The sequence below is a fragment of the Xiphias gladius genome, chromosome 19 (genome assembly GCF_016859285.1).
Source record: "Xiphias gladius isolate SHS-SW01 ecotype Sanya breed wild chromosome 19, ASM1685928v1, whole genome shotgun sequence".
NCBI lineage: Eukaryota > Metazoa > Chordata > Actinopteri > Istiophoriformes > Xiphiidae > Xiphias > Xiphias gladius.
This window is the reverse complement of record NC_053418.1, coordinates 23,389,399-23,413,727: the sequence shown is the minus strand read 5'-3', so window position 1 is coordinate 23,413,727 and position 24,329 is coordinate 23,389,399.

The window sequence follows — 24,329 nt, the reverse complement described above, 5'->3', positions numbered from 1 at the left end:
ATGTGGAAAGGGTCATTATTGTGTGATTTTTTAAATCCTGAACATGCAGACTCGGTGCGCTGTCTGGCCAAACGCCAGACAGAGATCAATAGCCTTGCTCTTCCTCTTATTCTGACTCAAACATCTGGGGTGTATGAAGATTGAATTAATGAACACTACATGCAACACTCTCCCCCCTGCCCACCATTGATTTGAGCTCATCAAAACCTCATTGTGAGAAAGTGTGGTTAGCCTCAAATGATCTCAACTGGTTTCAGTCAATTAGGCTGCGAATAAGCCTTCCTGTGGCTGACTCTTCTTCTTGTTAAGATGACAGTGATGACAGGGGACATCGAATAAAGGATATTGATGAAAACCATGTTGAGTAATATGTCAACAGCAGGCTGTGTAAATGATAAATGACACAGTGATGTCGATAATCCAGTGGGCATTTGTCTATTGTGAGAAAAACACACTGAATCACCAGAATTTGATTTTATATCAAAAGATGCTACACATGATAATAGCCCATTTTTAATTGTATTTAAGAACTGATTTTCCATTAGCACTGAAATTATTCTCATCCTGTCCAAGTAGAGATGCTGCCATCTTTTCGGAAATAACCTTCTTTGGTCAGGATTACAAAACCAAGATTACAACACGCCCAAGAATAATGAAACACAATCCAAAAGCACCACAAACAAAAGCCTCCAAATTGACCATAAAGTTGCATAAACTCCTCTCTATAGCAGTCAAGGCAGGTCCCCTCTAGTAACTTGTGCACAAAAATTAAGATAAACAATCTGTTTTTCTGTAAAGAAATAAGGGACATCAAACATAAGGTTACGTGAGTTACCATCCACCATTTGCACATTAAAAAAAACCTGACTGTTAACGCTGAAAATTACAAAAAAAACACTTGGCTGAGGGGGAAAAGTTGGTGCATTGATAAAAGCAGAAATCATGACAGACATGAGGCCTGTGAGAAGACTGTAACCTTCATCTAATGAAAACATGAAGCAAACAGAAATACCATAATTTCATCACACTTTCTTCATTGTTTATCAATTCGACTGAAGCTCTTTATTCTACCATCTCATTGCACGTTCTTTTTCTGTGATGGTTTAATGGCTCCTGCCTGGAAAATTAGTGCCGCCAGCTGTTTATTGGACAAACTAACTGACTAATATTCATTTAGCAGTAGTGGATGGAACATGCCTTCACATTTTCTTTTGCCTTTTCTTTTGGTTAAAATTTTTGCTACAGTTGGATGGAACCCTAGCTATTGTGTTTAACAGCTAAAATCCCAATCCAAGTATCCCATTTAGATTTTTCATGACTTGATGATTAAGCACCATGTTACACAGTGGCATGTGTGCTTCTATCAGTAAAAGCTGTACAGAAAATAATAAACACGAACTGCCGAAACAACATCCAATGTAGCATCAAAACCATACGAGGAGTGTGTCAGGGGCACAAGGACAGATGGAAAGAATACAATAAATTAACGCTATTAATTTGCATGAATTATTTCACTAACTTTGGCACCCCTGAACACTAAAACACAGCTGCTAACCTGCTGCCTACAACCTGGGTGCTTTTCAGTAATTGACTGCAATAGCCACAACAGCATGTAACTCCAGTTCCAACTGCTGCCATAACAATATTAATTCAAGCATATAATGATGAGTGATAAGTGATTTTTTGCAAACACAAATGGGATGACTTATGATGGGTTAGAAAAAGTTATTTTCCACCTCCATCCCAACCCCTAAAGAATTTCAATTACATCAAGATTGTGTGTGGTCAAATTCCAAATTGTACCTTTTTAAGTTCTGAGGCAGGGGGTCCAATCTCTGGTTTGTACTAAAATCAACATCAGCAATGAGAGAGAGAGAAGTAAGCTGAACAAGGGAAGAAATATACATTTAAAAAACACAAAGCAATTCAGAGAGAGTCCAAGGAAGGCACACCCTCCCTTCTCCAGCAAGGATATAGCCACATATGTCTCCAAACAAAATAACTAAACCAGCCAGCCGGTAGTTGTTAATTTCCTCTTTGCCTCAATTGACTCAATAAGCTTTTTTCCCCCTTGGAGACAGCAGCAGCTAATCTGCAGGTGAAAGCAGCGAAAAACGAGAGGAGGAAATAGAGAGATGAAGAAAAGAAAGAGATAGAGTGCCAGCGGGTGAAAAGCAATTGAAGACTTGACATCCACAACACCCTGGAAGAAGCTAATCTAGACTGCCGTGGGAGTTTTTCATTAGCTTGGCAATCTGTTCCTGTGGTGAAGATGTAAGCTAAGTTATATTTTATAACTGAGCTCTGAAAACTCTGAGTCACAGGGAGAATAAATATGGGAACATTTCAGTGTACCAACAGCTCACCTGAACCCTAACATCCTGCTGATTTAAAGTAATATACTGCAGGATTCCAGGGAAAGGTTCAGGTGTGTATATTGTATGACCTGTGTTTGTTCTCATTCATTTTGACCTGTATTTATGTCGCCTGTCCCACTGTTTTTTAAGTAAGTCTGACAAATGTAAGCAAAAGTAAAGCCAGGCAGAAAAGCCGTTGGCCTTGCACTTTCTCACTCTTGTCATTTCCTCCACCACTTCTCTATCATTCAGGACGTGACAATTACATCTTATAAGAGTTGCCCTAGATTAATACTCCTCCCCTTTAGTTGGCTTCAGTGTGATCCAGACCAAATGCCTCAAGTAAATCTCAAGCTTTTCTGTGGCTAATTGCCAAATTCCCAGCATTCTGCCAAATGAGTAAATCACACATACAAGCTCCAAACTGGAAATCCTTCCACACCGGTGTGATGGGTCGAAACCTGCACTACATTGTCATTATGATTTTCTCCCCTTTAATGTCTTAAGCCTGACTCATAATACATACCCTGCTGTCCGTGGAGGGAAGTGTGAACTCTCATGATAACAGAGCTGGTGGTGGCCCAGTGCAGAATTATAATCAGCTCTTTCTAACAGAAAAGTCATCCTGCACTGTGGCATATTCCTGATCCTTTACAACTTTTAATTAGTGTTTGTCCTTCAAGCCTGTGTTCCTCACAGCTATTAAGGCCCCCAAGCCCTTTGCAAATTAATTATAAAAGGCTAGGCAATCATAGTAATTCAATTTGGCTCTGGGCATCAGGCCTGGTCTTTGACCCAACTCCAGTGTGCCTTTCTGTTGGGACAAACGGTGTCATGGGGTGAGCCAGGGCCTAACATGTGTTTGGAAAGGAAAAATCTGTCTCCTTATGTTCTGATACTACAGTAACTGCAAGTCATATACAGTAAATGAAAGCATTACAACCTTAAAATTTGTCACAAACTCAATGAGTACTGTTTGACAAAGTTTAACTTGCTTTACACAGTGTAGGTGGTGACTGACTGATACATGTTTTTCCCCTCAAGGCTCTCTGTAGCTGTGTGCACTTGCTGCTGACACCGTTTAGTACTACAAACCCATACAAACCCATATACTCAACTTGACTCAAGTTGGCTGCTGATACGGACTCTCGTACATACTCACTGCCCTTAACACTTCCCCTGCATGTCGAACTGAGGCCAGTGTGCCAAAGAATGCTGAAGAGACCGCTCCGAGGCATGGAGTCTCACCAGATTTGTTCATGTATCAGTGTCAAACAGTAAACTCAGTGCTTATAGCATTAAAGTCTGCTAGCTTGTCTGCCTGTGGATATTACTCCTGATTCATGCTGCCTTCGGACTTTGGAGAGACTCAGTGCTACAGTTTAGTTAAGTTACACAACTTTTAGTCCCTGCCTCTAGTGTTAAAAATTGTTCTGCACTTTGATTTAAATAGTTATATCATCTCTAGGTTATGTCTTATTTATGCTACTGCCAAGATACAACATACATATGAGTTGGTTGAGTTTTGTTTATTTACTGTAAAAAATACACATGTAGAATCAACACAACTATCACAGTATGTTATCTAAAAAACCCTCTTAATTTCATAGGCTATCGGCTTCCCATGCGGATTGATAATTAATTTTTGAACCACTATTTGATAATGATTCTCTCATTTCTGAGGATAAAAGTATTTTCAAAGCAGAGAGAATTTCACAGTCGGATACTAGATCTGCAGAATATTTTCATGATCTACTTTATGATGAGGAGCCATGTTTGACACATGATTAAAATACTAGGAGCGCAAATCAAAAAGGATCGTTCCAATTACTCTGATCTAGCGGATCTTAGGCAGCAGCTGGCAGCATAGCAGATACACACACCCACGCACAGACATTTGTTCCACTATATGGTGACAAGATTTCTGAAATGAAAACAGGGGACATTTCAAGTTTGGCGGTCAATATATCATTAAAATATCCAATATTTTTATCTATGAAATAAAAAAGGGGGAGAGTTCCGGTTTCCTGTATTAAGACCATGGTAAATGTTGTACTGTAACAGACTTCGGTGACGGTAAACTGATAAAATTGGGTACTAACTAAGTAACTTTGTAAACCGTGCCAGAAAATCATACAGTGGCCTACCATGTTGAGTAAAGCTATGGTAAACTATGAAACACTCAATAAAGTGAAAGTAAATAGTGCACTATTAGATAAAATACTTTGGTTAACAGATTCCCATTGCTTGCCTCGTTTTTCTATTTTATTGTTTAGGATGATAAATTGGCCGGCTATGTAATGATTTATTTACCTTTCCTCCTCTATCTCCTACACTCTTCTTCCTATCAAGTCATAAAGCCTAGCCCTTTAATGTTAGCGGATGGGACATGGGCCAAACTAAAAAAATCAAAGTATACGTCAAATAAATTTTTCCCAAAAGATGGTCTCTGTCATTTTAGGTAGTTTTTATCACGTTAGTGTGTTGCAAGTGTTCATTTTTGTTCATTTTTCTGATAAATTTTGTTTGAATTAATTATTTGATGCTATAAAAAGGGGATGTGACCACATGATTGACAGGTGCGTGTGCGTCCGCAATTCAATCAGAGGGTTGTATGGGTGGGACCTCGATACTGTGGCTCAACCCGCCAATCACTGCTTTACAGACTCCAGCTCCAAATGACATCCCCTGAACAGGATGGAAGCACCCATATCCGGGATATTTTGGCTTCATTTTTGTATAGTGGGAGGAAGTGGAGACACAAAGTCCATCTTCATATATAGTCATTATTGAGGAGACTCATTGACATAATGCACTCCCTTGCCCCTTACCCTAACCTCAACCATCAAAACTAAATGCTTAATCCCCAACCCTTACCCTTACCCTGAACTAAACCTCATTCTAACCTGAACCCTAAAACCAGGTCTTAACCCTCAAAAAGCCCTTTGAAGCTGTGATGACCGGCCAAAATTTCCTCACTTTCCCAAAATTTCCTCACTTTCCCAAAATTTCCTCACTCCCAAGGTCTAAAACTCAAACTATTCCTCATAAATATAGAGGTACACACACTCATACATAAAGCTACACTGCAAATCGCCTCACCAAAGCACCATCACCTCTTAAGAGCTTTTTGGTGGATGCAAAAACCGGCAGAAAATATAAGATTGGAAGTTATTTATGACAGAAACAAGCAGCAGTGAGGGTAGAAAGGGTACAAAAAGCAGACAAATATGCCTATGTATCAAACACATTCATAAATAGAAGAGAAGTGCTACTATAGGGAAAGAAGAAAGGTTAGACAGATTGTTTTGATGTGGAGTTATTTCTGGTGGAGAAGACTCATATTGCGATCTACTGTTATTGAGCAATACCCCACAGGAGCTGAACTGCACTGACAGCAACACACTGGCTACCATAGAAAGGTAAGTGTTAAAGTAGGCCAATTAGGCTGTGGGGATTGGCTGGTCTGAGCTCAAACTGTGGAAAGGAGGCCAGGACGCAAGATGATGAGCAGCTATTCTCCTCCAATCTGCTGGCAAAGCCTGCCTGTGTAAGGCAGGCTTCAGAACCACAGACCTGGAGGTTACACCACCCCACAGAGTCCTGTTCTAGTTATGTCATTTATTAATGTGCCATGCCTAAAAAGTTCCCTGTAGCAGAATGGTTTGTCTCCCCTTTCTTTTTAAAGCAAACTGATTGTAAAATATCTGCAGTGGAAGGGATGAGTGATCAATACCAATATTTCACTACAGTATTTTTTGGGTAGCTTTCAGATTTCACCAAGTTACAACTCATTTTCAAACCCTGCACAGTTATGGGAGACAGTGAAGTAAGTGATACCAACATCACTACGCATTTCAGGAAGTGATGAAAAAAGCCTTGTTCTCCAGCCAGGAAAGCAAATGATAAAGTAGTGCCGATATTTTAGATTTCAGCCTGGTGATACACCACAAATTCACTTTATGTTTCTATTGGATCTCTCCTGTAATTACATATGGCTTATTGCTTTAAAAAATGTGACTGTTTTGCATCAAGTGCAAACCATCATATTTAAAATAACTTATTTCAATTTCAGTATTTTTCAGCCTAGTTCTTAGTCTCACTATTGTGACCTTTCCTGACTAAGAGTCATTAGAACTTTGCACTTGCAATTTCTGTTAGAGAAATATAAGAGAACACCAAAACTTGCCAAAATCAAAATCACAAAAGAAAAAGTGTAAGGAATGGATTAAATTGTGTGTTTATTTGCTCTAACATAAGCTGCAATCGCTTAGGTTTTTCTAGCCAAGTATCTTATTTTCTATAGTAGAAAGCAAATATACTTCCAAAGCCAAGGAGCAAGTCATTAATGAACTACAACAGTTTGTGCGATTATTGGTCACGTCATAAAAGCCAACTGTATGACTAGCAATGTATAGTACTGTAGTTAAGGTTAATGTTCGCTGCTCTATCCTGCTCTTTATTGATTTGGGTAAGTTTACATTTCAGAAACCCTAGCAAACGTTCGCCAATAGTGTTTGCTACGTACATTTAATAGCCTTCATCCTAGAAGACTTTCATACTATTTCAAATATGAACAAGTATGGAAGATAAGCCAAACAGGAATATGTTAGAATGAAATAAACATCTGTTTCCTTTTACTTCTTGGAGTAACTAGCTATACTCTGCAATACAAGAACGACGTTGTTTCTTTATTTCACTGTCTTTTGCGAGGATCATCAGCATGCTGACTTTTTGCCTGAAACCTGCAGCTTTAACCTCAGTCTTTTAGCATGATACCATGTGTGTAGCCATCAAGTGCAAATTTAAGACCTCTTTTAAAAGAGTTTCATTTTAAACAAGTCAGCTGGGAACATTAAAAAAAAGTCATCCAGAGACAACTAACTCTTGGCACTAATGTTATCTTAATAATCTCACTAGATACAGCTGAAAAAGTCTGCCAGATTGTCATTTCAGACGGTAAAGCTGATGGTCGCTAGATGGAAATGAGACGTCTGAGACGTCTTGTGTCAAAATTACTAGAATTTTCCTTTTAAGGGTTAGGAGGGATCACCCTGGGACAGGGCAGGGCATCCCAGTGAACTTGGTGGGAGGACATTAGTATTAGTGATATCAGTCGCTGCTGTTGTTTCTGCTTGTCAATCAAGAATGACTGAGGTTATATATCTTCTAAAGGCCCTTTAACATGGTTTAATACTGAGTTTTAGGAATCCCCCCATCTTGCTTCTACTCTCCAGAAGTACGTCATTATTTCCGAAACAATCTCCATTGTGAACAAAACAAAAATGTGTCAGTAATGCCAGAGCTTGAAATTATAACCCTCCAACCTGCCAAATGTGGGGAAAAAATTGGCTGATGAAAGTGAGCTGTCAGTGATAGCTAGGAACATTAATGAGACATAGCAACTAGCTTGCATTTTACAAAAAAGAAAACAGCATGTTGTGTCATGATGGATTTATGTAGAGAGATCTAATACAAACTGTTTTATTTTTTGGACAAGTAACATTAAATGTTCTGGACAAGATAATCTTTATTACAGATCATGATTGATAGAAAGTTTGCAGGTACATTCTCTGGAATACTTTGATAGTGTCCGAAATCTATTAACCATGTAGCCCAGAAAGACAATGGTCATGCCTGCTGCAGTACAAAATGTTCTTTTTACAGAGTGCTCCATGTAGACAAGGTGTTTAGCCACCATGTACCGTCTTCAGTGCGCCTCGGCATTGATTCTCCAAGTGTTTGGACTCTACTGAAGGGATGAACACCATTCTTCCAAAAGATATTCCCTCATTTGGTGTTTTGATGATGGTGGTGGAGAGCGCTGTCTAACAGACAAGTCCACAATCTCCCATTGGCTTTCAATTGGGTTGTGATCTGGTCACTACAAAGAGGCATAGCATATGATTCACATCATTTTCATATTCATCAAACCATTCAGCGACCCCTTGTGCCCTATTGACTGGGGCATTGTCATACTGGAATAGACCACTCCCATCAGGATAGAAATATTTCATCATAGGATAAAAGTGATCACTCAGAACAACTTTGTATTGATTTGCAGTGAATCATCCCTCTAAGGGGACAAGTGGACTCAAACCATGCCAGCAAACACCCCCCACAGCATAACGGAGCCACTGGATCCCCTCACTGTAGGGGTCAAGCATTCAGGCCTGTACTGTTCTCTTGGTGTACACCACACATGAAGGATGACTCATCTGACCATTTCACTTTTTTTCACATCTCTGTAGACCAGTGCCTCTGGTTTTTGCACTGCTGAACTCTCAAATGTGCATTCATTTTTGAAATGAGGGCTTTATGCACCACAACCCTCATATAATATCCCTCTCTCTGTCACTGTTAATGGTCACTGGTCTTACTGACACAGACTGATCACATCCTGCATTGACTTTCACTAATGCACTAGCACCACAGTCACCACATGTGCGCTGTCGATTACAGTTTCTGACCCTATTTAGTGACACATACACAGTGACATATACACACATGCTTTCCCGTAGATCTAAATGCGGATGTCACTTTTTTCACTATTCCTATTGAAACACTAGCCAGTTGAGCAGTCTGTGTGACTGAAGCTCCTGCCATCTGTGCCCCAAAAAATGAACCCTCTTTCAAAGTCACTTAGATCTTTTCCTCCTGCCATCTTGATAAAGAATCAGAATCAACTGGTCCTGCTCAGCATTTTTATACATACCACACAGTGTGTGTGTGTGTGTGTGTGTGTGTGTGTGTGTGTGTGTGTGTGTGTGTGTGTGTGTGTGTGTGTGTGTGTGTGTGTGTGTGTGTGTGTGTGTGTGTGTGTGTGTGTGTGTGTGCGTGTGTGCGCATGCTTACGTGTGTGTTTCAGCCACATGAGAAGAGGCGATTTTTTTATTGCAAAGCACAGATATGTGTTTATAGCAGGGCCTGGAGGTCAGCACAGTAAACAATACTCCTCTTGATAAATCCTCCTGTCGGTTCTCTATGTATCCCTCGCTCTTTTGATTTATCCCTTCAGAGAGCATGAGGAGAAGGCAAAGAGAACACAGAGATAAATAATTCACAGGGACATTAACATCAAAGAGGGCCGCAGGGAAACAAAAACACAGCCATTTGGGTCGATGTGCCGTTTTGGATTAAACCAGACATAGTATGTGTGTGTCTGTGCGCTTAATGTGGCCTTGCCGAGAGAGAGCCTCATTGCAAGGCAGGTGGACGTTTAAGCATGTGAGCTAACACACACACACACACACACATACACACAACTGGATCACCTGCTCTATTTCACTGCTGGAGATGAGGTTACAGACCTGAGAGGAGAACGGGACTAACTGATGCTATTGTTTTTGCATTACTTCAGTTGCAACCACAAATCCCCTGAGGACGACAAGGCAGCCTCAGACCCACAACTGTTGTGTTGTGGGTAAATAAGGAAAATTAGCCCCCAGTTGATTGTCTTGGTAGCGTACATGCCCGCAGGGGCATGTCTCACTGGTGAATGGCTTCGTGTGGTGGCAATGTCTAATCAAGTGTTGTCATAACATTCCCATCCAGAGCAGCAGAAGGGTCCTCGCTAATTGCCAGAGGCAGTGACACCTCTCTCCTTGATACTTTCCTTTCTCAAGTGTCTGTTTGAGCCTTTGTTTGGTGCGAGGAGTGCCTCTGGCCCCCATTGAAATGAGGGCTAATTATGGACAAAAAAGCCTATGAGGCTAATTTGATTGGAGTGTACAATAAAGGTTAATTGAGCCAAAAATGGTGCTGTGTTTATTTCTTCGGTGTTGAAATTTAGTATATGAGGTTTGTGGTGAAAACAGAAGTGACAGATAAGCACATCAGTGATGCCCCTTTCACCACTCATTCAGTCAGAAGAACTTTAATTCCTAACAAACAAGTTCGACGGATTTCAATGCTGGTTAAAAGAAACAGCCACCGGAGGCAGCTGTAAGGCGGCCAGCCTATCTTTCACTTACACACACCCAACTACATTACGTACAAAGGGCAATGCTGACTCAGTATTTACAGGAACTTAAACATGACTTGCAAAATGCTGCTTCAGTGTTTATTAATAATTTGTATTTATGCCCTAGATTGCTCTCTGTGCCCCCAATTTTTAAACTAGACACATGCAATATGTGCTATAAAGACGTTACCAGCGAGTCACTGAGATAATAGTTTTTGACCCATGGAGACCAAGAGGATTGGAGGTAATGAGTCTGGGAACTGACTCTACAGATTTGTTTATTTAGCTGTGGAAAAAGAAAAAAATGGCAAACACGCACACACACACAGCGCCGGTTGGCCAGATATGGCCTGAGCAGCAGCAGCTAGTCTCAGTTTAAAGCTGAGACACAGACTGAGTTCTCTGGGTGACCTTGAGAAGTCCCTGGGGACGTTCACTTATTCATCCAGCCACACTGAGCTGCTCTTTTCTGGTTGAATGGCTGGCACGTGTACCTGCTCATCAAACTCTCTGACACACTTTTTATTTCTTTGACTATGTGATTATCTGATGTTTTCACATCACAGAAGATGAACATGGGCACCAAAATGCAAGTAAACTTTGCAAATTCGGATTCGGGGACAGGCCTAGAGTCCTCTGTTTTTTCATACAGCATTGTTGTCTGTCTGAACATGGCCTAAAGATGGCAGACTTACGGTGAGTCCATCGATTGGTCAGACCGTATGTCTGTCTGTCCAGTAATTGTTTCCAGAGCAAAATATCTTGCCAACTAATAGCTAAAATGGCTGGTTGCAACAACAATAATGACTGAACACATGCATGCTTGCCAGACGGTGATCACCATTAGGAAAACTACATTTTTTGCTTTAACAGCGTCAAGATCCAAAAATTGCAAAATCCAATGCAGTGACCAGCGCAAATATTGTGCTATATTTATGTAAAATAATATATCAAATAATAATAACGCAGAAAAAAACACTAAAAGAACAATCAGATAATGGGAAAATAAAACACCTTCGACAAAACTGGGGGATTACATTGCCAATATAGTCACACATTCGTGCATGGAGCCCAATCAAGATGCTAAAGTCAATTTAGATTAAAGGCTTCCTAGAAAACCAGTAAAGTATTGATCAGTTATGGAGCCAAACACACTATATCATTATCCATTATGAAGAAAGTGGATGCCTCTACTCAGCCAATATAAAATTTTTAGTTAATGTTCAATCCCTACAAATCCAGGATATAGTCAGTACTGTTATTGGCAGCAGGTTTTTCAGTGACTTTCTGTTTCTGTTTGCCTTGCTCTCTCTGCTAGCGTCTGTCTTCTCTGTCTCTCTTTCAGTCTGAGTGTATGTAGATACCTGAAGGAAGGTGTGATTGAGTCCCCTACTGTTGCAGAATGCTGGCTTGTCTGTGAAGTGCATAGAGTCAATGCTCCTGTGTCAGTCCGCTTGACTGACAACTGCAAGCTCAGGGGGGAACTAAGCTCACAGCATCCTAGCACCCTTTCAATGCCACACTGTCTTGTCTCCTAAAGTTTTCTTCAAAAAACACATTATTAAACATATAGGTTAACTATAAACACAAGCCTGTTATAGGGTGCCAAATCTAGGTTTTGATGGGGTAAATAAACGTGAATATACTGTAAGGTAATAATGTGGAGTTCCTGATGCTATGCAGAATTTAGTGTCGGTTATTAGTGTTCTATCACATGATTTCATGCCTAATTTTAACTTAAGTTTACTACATCTTAATTTTGCTATATATTGCCTTTCTTTTATCATTTTTAAACATAGACTGCGAAACAGGTACATACACAATGAGTAGTTCTTATTAGCCTGGCAAAGCAATGGCACACTTTTCACTTTGTTCACTGTGGTGTAGCAGGGCTATGGATGCAGGCTGTACAACAGTTAATTGCAGTTCTCTCCTTGACTCAGACATCAATATGAACAGTTTCTACACTTGTTAAAACAAAACACACCATTCCAGCAAGCATTAGGGTTTGCTCTAGATTTTCAAACAGAACAACATAATGACTATACATAATTTATAAATAAATTTGAAGTGAAGAATAGTATATGGAGTCCCAGAATCATGCTTCATTTTACATCTAGGGTTTGAAGGGGCTGCATATCATATCATCATCTAATGTTTACCGATTGATTGAGTACCTAACTGATGATGCTGATTTTATTCTAAAGTCTGTGTTTCTAGATTTAAATCTTACAGTGAAACCCTGAGGTCTCAAGATGCAGTCTGGCTACACGAGGCTGAATTTCTAGGGCCGTAGTCCACCAAAGAAAATCTCGGTCGACTGAAATCGTACCTACTCTTCAACCAATAGATAGGTCGCAGGGAAAAAAAAATCTGCACATTATCTCTAGATTAACTAAATCGGCCACAGTGCACTGAGTGCGCTCTACATGGTAGCCTTATTAGCCTAAATGAATTATAAATAAAAATAAAAAGCTAGTATTCTTAGCATATTAAATCATTTTCACCTAATTATTTTATATTGAAATGATAAGAACAGACTCAGAGCCAACCAGCATGCACCTACCCATATTCATATGATTTCTGAAAATAGAACTATGTCAACTGGTGTCCCAGCACAATAACTACTGTGGAATATACACTCAAAACCTCAGGCGTTACGGAGCATCCCAACGCAGACAAGTTAGCTTACCGCTTTTAGATGATATGCCTTGTTGGTTGTTGAGGTATGATATGCAAACAGCTGTTTGCAAAGATTACATTCGACTTTTTGGTCATCTGTTTTAACAAAAAGCATGCACACTGACGACTTCTTTGACATGTTGTCAATTAGTTTGGAGCCGACCCCAAGTAAAGTTCAGTAAACATTAAATAAGTTAGACCTAACACTCTCCATTAGGTTGGGTGAGGTCAAAGATGCGAAAATGGAGGTGTTTTGAAAACACCCCCCTCCCCCTGTTTTCACAGGTAGTCTGTCCCTCCTGCTACTGAAAATAATGGATGAATCCTGGGAGGCTATTGATGTAGCACTTATTTCCTTATGAAAGTAAAACCTGCGCCTGTCCAACCAATGAGAATTTGGTCAGACGAGAGCAACCAACCGACCAATCAATCAATTGACAAGGAGATTAAAGTCCTATAAATTTCCATAGTCTGGCAGCTTTTGATGATATTGAGGTGAAAATGTACACTCCAGTCAACACGCAGACGCCCTGGTTTACATGTAGGTATACAGAGATACGAGCTGCAGCTGTTACGATGTGTGTTAGTTTCTCTGTCTACCCTGCAGAGATTTCCCCGTCTCTGTGGTCATGCTGGTGACCTCTATGATATTGTGAACATCTCTCTATTTCCTAGTTCCACCCCATTTATTGTGGCCTTTCTGTGGGTTGCAATAATCTATTTGCCTTTGTCTCACTATGTCATGCTTACTTTTTACTTTTTTTTTTTCCTGCACGTCTGTGGGATAAAACCAATGCAGTGAGCTTAAAAAGAAATTCCATTCTTAGACAACAATATTTTTGGAGAGTGAAGTTATTATCTACAATGAGGGACAATTCTCCCCCTTATCTGGGGAGTTTGAATTGATGGTGTTTTGAGATGACACATACTGGACTCGGTCAACTGGCACTGAATTAGTGACTGACTCAGTGAACTTGTAAAAGTTTTGTTTGAGGTATTACAGTCAAATGGGTTTTATTTGAGTGTCAGGCATTCAGCTGTGAATCAGAAAGTGGCCCCACAACCCAGTAAAATCACCACGGCTGCTCTACGTTTTTCCATCATAGCTGTCTCTCCAGCAGCTCCCAGATTTGTCTAAATCATCACTACAGTCTGTGCTTTTCAGCTCAGCAGAGACTTGTTCAACCTGGGAAATTAATACTGAGATGAAGAATTTCATAGAAAGAATATAAACTTCATTTCAGAGTGGCTTTGAGGCCAGTGTCTCAGTACGTTTGATATATAGGTATGTATGTTTCTATAATCTAGATTTAAACATATATCGTATGCCTTTTACAAATTAAATTAAATAAATTCTGTTTTGAATGTATCCTATTATTTATAATAATAGAAAAGAATGGTACGCACTTCAGATGATCAATTTCAGCATGCCATCATTTCTCAGCAAACATGGGGATGATAAGGATTAATAAACTCTTCCTCTGTGTTTTAGGATTATTTGTGTTTGCTATTGGGATGTGCTTTGAGAACAAGCCTAGAATATTGATGGTATTATGGGTGTCAGATTTACAAGGATAATCTCTTCTAAGGGTTTAACAACAATTTGTAGAATGACTTATCTCTTTATCCCAATCCATTTAAGTCTAAGTTCCAACATGATTAATGCTGATGATCAATGATGGCGAACTTTAGAGTGGTTACTAAAAGCTCCATAATCATTCATACTAACATTCAGAAACATCTGTAAGATGTTTATAGTATGATAGAACTACTGCAGCTCAGTTTTCAAATGCTGCTTGGATATCTTCCTTTGTTGGCAGTCATTTTCTGACACTGGGATCTACTGTATTTCCATTATCAGTGGTGCATAGCCAGAGAAAATAGAGTGTGGTTATTGGGTTATTTTGAGATCAGAAGTGCAGCTGAAAACAAGAAGGAATACATTATCAGTGTGGGAGGCCTGACTTTAATCATGACCTAACAAATCATTTTCCCTTTCCTTTTTAAAAGGTGCTACATGTAAGTATTCTCGGCCATTGAATGTGGTTACTTGCCAGTAGCGGGTGGTGGTGATGGTCGCTTGCCAAGAGCCATCATTGCATTGACAAGACAAGAAGTTAGAATACACCCTCTGGCCACCGCTACTTTTTCATCCTCTCAAGTTGGACTGAGGGCAGTCTAGATGCTACAGTGACTTGCTATCGGAAAGTGACGAGACGGGCCGGCAGGGCCGGGGCTAGCTGGTTATCATGCTAACTTCAGTAGTAGAAAGGAAGTGACAGAAATAGAAATAAAAAGAAGAGTTACCATTGGCTTTGCTTTCCACTGTCGGAGACAGCTCTTGGCGAGTTCAGGAATGAAGTCTGATGTTGAACTTGGAATGTTTCTTCCAGACTGATAAGTAAACAGCTGTTAATGCTTACGTTGGCTGTGTAGCAATCACAAAAAACTTGCATATAGCCACTTTAAAGGGAGAGATTACTCTTTTAGTCACAATGTGGCTGTGGTTCAAAGAGAAAAGTTGCTTAATGTAGCAAAAGGTTCAATAATATTTGACTTGGAAATAAAGCAATTCACTGGGGCAATAAGAAAGAGCCAGTTCCTGACACTTCCAGAGGATATGGCCATCTCCACAAGTTTTATGTTGGGTTGACAGTCACTGACAGCACAGCCACCTGTGTATTATATTGTAGTTGGAATGAAATATATCGGGAAACTAAATCCAAGTCAAGTTGGCCAACATATCATCCACAAATAGAGATTTGTAAGCTTTTGAATAGGATCTGCTCATGTCATGAAAGCAGTACAGAAAAAAACTGGTGCTAAGTGCAAGTGTTCGATGTTGTTTATACAGTACAGGTAGGTGACACTGCACAAATAATCAAATCCTTGGCACCGAAGTTGCAATGCAACCCTTGAACACCACTAACTCTCTCATTTTAGAGCACCTTTCCGTCTGCTCCAATGAAGTCACCTTCATAGTGATTCATGAAACACGTGTATCTACATGAGGTAAATGTCACATTAACACCCTTCTGTTTCAGCAAATGTTTGATAAATACAAGAGCCTTGGCATGAATATAGATAGATTTGGTGTTAAATATAGATATATATTGATATTTAACACCAAACCAATACTGTATGTTCCTTGAATAGTTGAGACTTTTGCAATATATATTTTTATTATAAAGTATAAATCTGACTGTGTTTTGTGCCCAAGAGAAAACAACAGATTGTACAGATATGTTAGTGTCTTTGTGAGGCTGTACTAAGGCACAGCAGTGCCGTGAGCTACAGTAAATGCCAACATCAGTATGCTAATTTGTTTTGCCATTTTCACCATTAGTGTTGCATGTTAGCATCCTAAGATTTGCTGATCACCTCGTGCAGCTGAGATTGATGGGAATGTCATTAGTTTTGCAGGTATTTGGCCATAAACAATATTTTGACCTGATTGTAGTTTTAGGTAAAATGTCATCAATGTCATCCTCTACAGAGCATGAGATTCTGTACAAAAGCTCATGGCAATCCATCCAATAGCTGTTGAAATATTTGAAATTAATTTTTGAAATTAATCAGTAGCAAAAATCTCTGTGTTCTCAACTGTATTTTAACAACTAACCGTTTCTTACATTTGTCAGTGCCAGCTCATTTTGCATTTTATCTCAATTGCTGCTCTGTCTGCAACTAAATGTGCTGCTGCTGGCCAAGTTACAATAAACAAAATTTGTAATAATAAATTAATGTGTATTCCAGACAGAATCTTCCCTTGATGCAATGCTAATTAGTCCTCAAAGTGCTCCACAAGGAAATATTTGAAAACATATTCATATAAAACATATCAAATGTTTTAAATTATATGAGGGGAAAAATCTCTTTCTACATGCAGCTGTCATTTCTTAGTTAAGAGTCAGAAACTTCATCTGAGGAATAAGCTGAGAACTAGAATTCTCTTTCTGTCTTCATTTCTCTTTCTTATCTCTTACTGTCTCACTTACTGGTTCAGAATTGCCATCTGATATATTCAGTCTGGAGTTCTTGGCCGGCTATGTATTCTCAAAATAAGTTAAAACTTACTTGAACAAATAAACAAAAATACTTTCAAAGAACAGAACAACATGTCTTGTCACAATTGTTAGATGATTTTTTTCAGTTTTCCATGACTGTAAATATAGCATAATAGTATTGGGTATCAGCTTTAATTTAGAGTTTAATATCGGTTTTCTTCTTATTATTATTATTTCCTCTACTGCCTCTCTCTTTCTCTGTGGAGCTCTCTTACACATATAAACAATACAAATACACATTCACACATTTTGCAGCACACGTTATGATTGCACACTCATAAAACTCACATTGAGTGTCATAAATGGTAATGATGGCAGAAAATGGCCATTCATACGTAGATTAGCCTCACTACACTCTGTGGCCCTCTGCTTCCCCCTGCGTGTTTGTGTATCTCAATATTCCCTTTCTGGGCTCTTGTATTATACCAAACCCTGGAGATGATTTTCTGGCCAGACACGGCATCCTAAAATGCCCTGCTGCTGCTGTTGCCATGACAACCTCGGAGGAGAAAAAAAAGGGAAAAAAAGAAAAGAAACGAAGCCCAACCTAGTCCAAAATGACTCCCTAGTTTTTTTTAACCTGCCCAGCGAACCTCATCGTCAGCTCGATGAAAGCTGCGCCTGCAACAAGCCAGCACTTCTATTTTTGCTGGTGAATGTGTTGTCTGAATTTACCGGTGACTCTCCCACTGGACAATAAATGATCTGGAGTTTTTTGTCTTATCAGAAGGGATGGTTATTCCTCCATAAATCTGTTAGGAGTATTTACTTTACAACAACTTAGTAAGAACTAATTCTGAAGGGGCATTTGACAGAATAACTCCACTAGTAACACTCACCACACTCACCAAGGCACTGGCTGCATGTAAACATTTATAACATTGCACACTGATGTCTTCTACAAACAGCCATATGTAGTTGAGATATCTATTTTTGCTGAAAAGGCACTCGAGAATCGCCAATGAAGAAACAACAACAAATCTATGGTGTGTTGCACAACAGAAACTTTGTGGCAAAATAAGAAGCACCAAGCCTGGGACAATTGCTGTTCTAAGGGCAAACTTGGGAATCAAAAGTCCGTTCCCATTGCTGTTTTACCATAACCTGTGAAATTCAGGGAGCGGGGATGAAATGCATCAGTATAGCTGAAACACTAATAGTTAGCTGATTGGGAACACACAACCACAAATATGAAGCAAACTGTTCAACAAGCATCTCCAGAAAGAGATGGCGCGATTGACATAACGTTACACTACACAAGGGCTCTACAACACATTGCTACAGCAATGATAATTGGAATGCTTTTAGTTTAAGGCAATAGACTGAGAAGAAATTACTCTGTCTTGTCTAGCCTGATTCTGTACTCTTCTTTGTAGCTAGACATCAAGCGGTTCAGCCTTTCTTCAGTTGTTTTATTATCAGGCTGGCTCTTGAAGCACAGCACACGATGTTGATGTTCATGTGCTGTTACAAGGCTCAAACACATATTTTCACACATGTTCAAATTAGACATGTACGCCCGACTACATAGGTGTTCTCATAATGGATACATTTTCTGGTGTCTTGCATGATGTGCTTCATGTGATACAATGTAACAGTTACAGTTTTATTCCTCTCATCCACATGGTTCATGACTGAACTGAAACTATCCACTCTAAAACTGCAGTCCGCTGAATAGTGTAATTTTGACATATATGATTCCAAAATAATAGACTGCAAGGATGGACATAATTCACAAAATATATTGTGATACTGATGCATTCTCAAAGCAGTGGAATTCAATTGTAAGACCAGCAGTGTTTCCCACACATCGACTTCACTTGGGTGGGCCGCCCACGTATATTAATGGCCGCCAAAGTATATTTGTCAACCAATTTTAGCATTATTTAATTTTTATTTTTTGATCTGTCCTACAGAAAGATGCCATCCTCGATTGCTTAACTAGAGGACAATCTTCCCTCGCTCTACCCCTCATGACCTGTTTGTCTTGTTACAGCGAGAAGGGTCTACTGACAATCGCACATGGTCTGTAGAGAAACACACAGAGAGAGAGAGAGAGAGAGAGAGAGAGAGAGAGAGAGAGAGAGAGAGATGTTCTCTGGTATCTCTGGTATCAGCTACCACTACGAATAGAATCTAATTCTGTGGGAAACACTGAACTGTGCTGTATTATCGTTTTTTCGGTCTTTCCAAGAGAACAACAGCTAACATCACCCAAACACAAAATCGTTAGTACATATAATAAGTTGATGGAACGAATGCATCAATACTACCGAGAGAATGTCATCTATATTTAGTGTACTTATTTATTTATTATACATATTGTGCTTAAAGTGCTTCTTTTTCTCACATACTGCTTTAGCCAAAAGTCCATGACATCTTTGCTCAGATTCTCGCCCTTGGCCCCAAAGCCAGATGAAATCCTTTACTCTGCTCTGAATATGTTATGACCTTTCCTGCAGGTCCTTGTAGAATACCACAGAAAAGGCAGGCTTGCTGCAAGGCTTTGGTTGCGATCAATACTAATCAATTTGTCAGTCTGTTAGATAATAACAAGCTAAGAACCCACTGCTCGGAAAAATATGGCTTCCAGACCTCTTTAATTTGTCATAATAGGAGGACAGAGAAAGCAAACCTGATTATCTGGCTCTCGGTCTCTGATTCTTCATGTGTGGCAGATACGATTTGAAGCCAAGCAGGGCTATTTAAGGAGGCCCATTGCCTTTTTCTGTTCTATGCTGTCAGGTGGATTCGATTTGTAAATTGAATAGTTGCTAATCACATTTTTGTGCCAGTCAAGCTCTGATGTTGAAAAAAATATAACAACAACATAAACAACATATTTTAAATGGAGATCAGGCCTACAATATGTAATGTAAAAATAATCTGCGTCCACCGAAATGCTTGGACGGTGATGCCACTGAGGTCTGCTACTCGATTTGTCACTTGGAAAAACTGGATCATGCCAGGAAATAAGTATTCTGAAATATGTCATAGATTACAAGCGGGAATAGGTGTATAAAAATACTACCAAAACCTTGTTGGCCGATTTGATGAATTCTAAAGGCAGGGGCAATCCTTCAGATCAGGTCGGTACCCCTTGTCTAGGTCTGGCCCTTTCAGTTCCAGATGAATAACTGGGAGGAGGATGTATGGGTTTGTGCCCGGTTTTTTAGACTATCACTTCAACCTTACAACACCCAGCAGCTCCCTGGACCTCTGGTGGAGCTGCAGAACACAGTGCCCATTAATCAAACCCCAAAGGTCAGGAGCTAAACCCAATTTACCCGCGTGCTCTCCTTGTCGCTCACAAGAGTAATGAATACGTTGGTGGCAAACCAAGAGGAGCCCAGCTGAGAAACTGTTCAGAGGGATTTAGTCTTTCTGTGACATGGTTCATCTCTGGCCGACTCTTTCCCAGGAGGGATAAAGAGGCAGGGGTATTCTGTAGTCAGCTTTCGATACTGTTTTCATTTGCCTTTGTATTCCTCATAAAGCAGAAGAGATGAAAGTGAATATATAGTAAATATAACCCCCCCCTCTGATTTGGTTTATACAGAAACATAAAACTGCTCTGTGAAGTCTGGAGGCTTAAATATTCATCAAAAGGAGACAGAATGAAACAAGCTACGCGCTTTGTTGTTACATGATTTCAGGAAGAGAAATCAGCATGCGTAATTTGAATTTATAACTGTATGTATGGGATTTATATATACATATACATATATAAATATATATATACATATATATAAATATATAAATACACATACATTTACATATATACATATACATATATAAATATATAAAAACATATACATAAACACACACACATATACATATACACAAACATATATATATATACACACACGCACACATATATACATATATATATACACATACACACACACACACACACACACACACATATACATATATATACACACACACACAAATACATATATACATACATATACACACACACACATACACACACACGCACATCCAGTTAGGTACATAAGTATTTGGACGTTGACACAATTTTCAGAATTTTGCCTCTGTATACCACCACAACGGACTTGAATTGAAGCCATCAGGATGTGATTGAAGTGTATACTTTCAGCTTTAATTAACCGTTTAGGAATTATAGCCATTTTTATACATAGTCTTTCATTTTCAGAGGCTCAAAAGTAATTGTACAGTTGACTGACGATCCGTTTCATGGCCGGGTGTGGCCTGTTTCCTTGTTACTTCATGACAAAGCTGACAAAAAGGTCTGGAGTTGATTCTGAGTGTTGAATTTTCATTCGGTAGCTGTTCATGGGAACTCTCAATATGTGGTCCAAAGAGGTGTTAATGCAAATGCATGAGACCATCATTAGGCTGAAAAAACAAAATTAACCTATCAGACAGATGGCAGAAACTTTAGGAGTGGCCAAATCAACAATCTGGTACATTCTTAAAAAGAAGGAATGCGCTGGCGAGCTCAGCAACACCAAAAGGCCTGGAAGACCACGGAAGACAACAGTGGATGATCGCAACAGTGGATGATCGCAGAATTCTTTCCTTGGTGAAGAAAACCCTTCACAACATCGGGCCAGGTCAAGAACACTCTTGAGGAGGTAGGCGTATTATTGTCAAAGTGTACAATCAAGAGACGCCTTCATGAATGTAAATATAGAAGGTTAACCACAAGGTGCAAACCACTGGTCACACTCAAGAACCGAAAAACCAGATTAGATTTTGCCAGATAATACCTGAAAAATCCCGCCCAGTTCTGGAACAAGATTCTTTGGACAGATGAAACTATGATTAACTTGTACCAGAATGATGGGAAGAGAAGAGATGGAGAAGGAAAGGAACGGCTCACGATCCGAAGCAATGATATCATCTGTCAAACATGGTGGAGGCAATGCTATGGCATGTATGGCTGCCAGTGGAACTGGGTCACTGGTGTTTATTGATGATACACATACAGCTGTGATACACACACACACACACACACACACACACACACACACACACACACACACACACACACACACACACACACACACACACACACACACACACTCACACACACACACACACACACACACACACACACACACACACACACACACACACACACACACACACACACAACAATTATATTATCACCTTAATAGGGAGCAGCAGCTGGTTCTGTTGGTCTGTGTAACTATAACATTAGTTAACGTTAACATTACTTAAGCATCCATTGCTCTCAGAGACTAAAAAACTGTCATCAGGATCACATTAGATCTGATGTCTTCTGTTTTAATTATCAGATGTGACTTAGCAGCAGTCTGTCATTATTACCATAAGTGGAAAACTACATAGCAGTCATCACTATTTAGTGACACTTTTTAATAAAATTATTTGAATAATTAAAAGCTAATTTGACTGTAGGTATCCCTATAGTATTAGTGGTATTATCACTAGGGTTGGGCTGAGCCATCACGATTTTCATGTCATTCTCCAGTGTAATCAAAAAATATTTTTAAATGATCAGTTCTTGTATTATTTTAATGTTATTTTGTTAAACTTTCCGAGTGAACAGTTTTTACAGTATTGTTTATTGTCCCCTTGGGTGGAGCAGTGAACATCTATAAATGTACTAATACTCCCCTTTGACTCTGTCCCAGACAATTCAGGCTTAAGCAATGTAGTCTACTGCCCATTGTGTATCTTATACTGTCTCTCTTGCTGCCCTTCCATCATAAGCACATAGTAGAATTGTCCTAATTTTAAAAAGCAACCCCTATGAGTTGAGTTTTTGTTACTCAATAATCATTGTTATGTAAACATAACTACAGCTTTTTAACATGCAACAGATCTCTTCTTATCCTCTTGCCCGTCCTTCAGCTGTCTGTCTGTTTGTCATGTGTCTGCAGAGAGCATCCTGTCACTGCTGTCAGCTTCCTCTCAGTACAGAGAATCCAATGACTTTCCCCTCATCCATAATTGAGAGGCCATGCTAGGTGCCTGGAGAGCTGAAATGAATTAGCTGGAGGTATTAATAGCCATCTAAAAATACAGTTGCAGGTTTACTTCCAGGGGCCGTCAGAGGCAAGGTGTTCCTGCTATTAGCTTTGTTTGAATTTGCAGGAAAATACAACCTTTGTTGGAGACATGGTGTGAAGTGACAAATATGAGAAATTATGTGAAAGCCTGAATGTCATACCATGTGTATCACAAGATCAGTAGTGAAAAACATTAGATAAAAGCTTGTTTTCAAGCTGTAAGACAGAGACAGTGAATATTTTGAAAAAATTCTCCCAGTATTATCATGACTCGTAAATTTATTCTATTTCTTTTCTATTCAATTCTGTTCCACTCCAGACTCCCTTTAATTAAATCAACTCACCTTTCTCCACTCATAATTCCACAATCTACTGCACCATCAAATGCCACCCACTCAGCCTAATAGAAACAAAGGAAGATCATCAGGATAATGTGGGTGACTTGCAGTCTAACGAGGCAGACACATTTTAGCTCTAATGATCTAAACGAACTTGTCACCGTCTCTCTCCTCTGTGTCTGAATGCCTCCTCTGACCTGCTGTAATTACACCTTTCATTAGCCATTAGCAGGGGTAGCCTCCTAGCCCTGGCGGATTGATCGGACGTTCACTGGGGTGCTGTTAACGACACTGCAGAGGAGGACAGCACCGTATCCAGCCATCTGATAAGGGCAGGTATTTTGGTGAAGGGGAATGATGGGGAAGATAATGGTACTGAACTGCACTCAATAACTCTGCATTGAAAATTATAACTATCTTGGATAGCACTTAATATGAACATTTTATCAATAATATAAATCTATGGATTCACTTTACAGACATTAATAAATACTTCATTTATCATTTTACCTGCCTCACTTTGAATAGCTACAACAAGCAGCTTTAGAATTCTAAAGATTCAAACAGCTGTAATAGTTGTAATGTTAACTAGAATGGCAACTGCCTACTCAGAACACTTTGAGCGGTTATAAAGCAAGTGACAATACCGCAGAGTGTTTGCCCTGTAGCTCTGTTTGTAAGGGGCTCTGTGAGCAGTATGACCACACTGTCAGGTTTTGTCTTTGCCCTATGCACCACTTCAGTGTTGTTAGTGGGCTTTAGTTGAATAATATTAAACACAACCTGAAGTCCAAGTGAAACTAAAATTCATTTTTTCCAATAAATCAAGATATATATTTAACGTAATTCTCAGCAGAAATAATACTCCCAACATAAGTGTT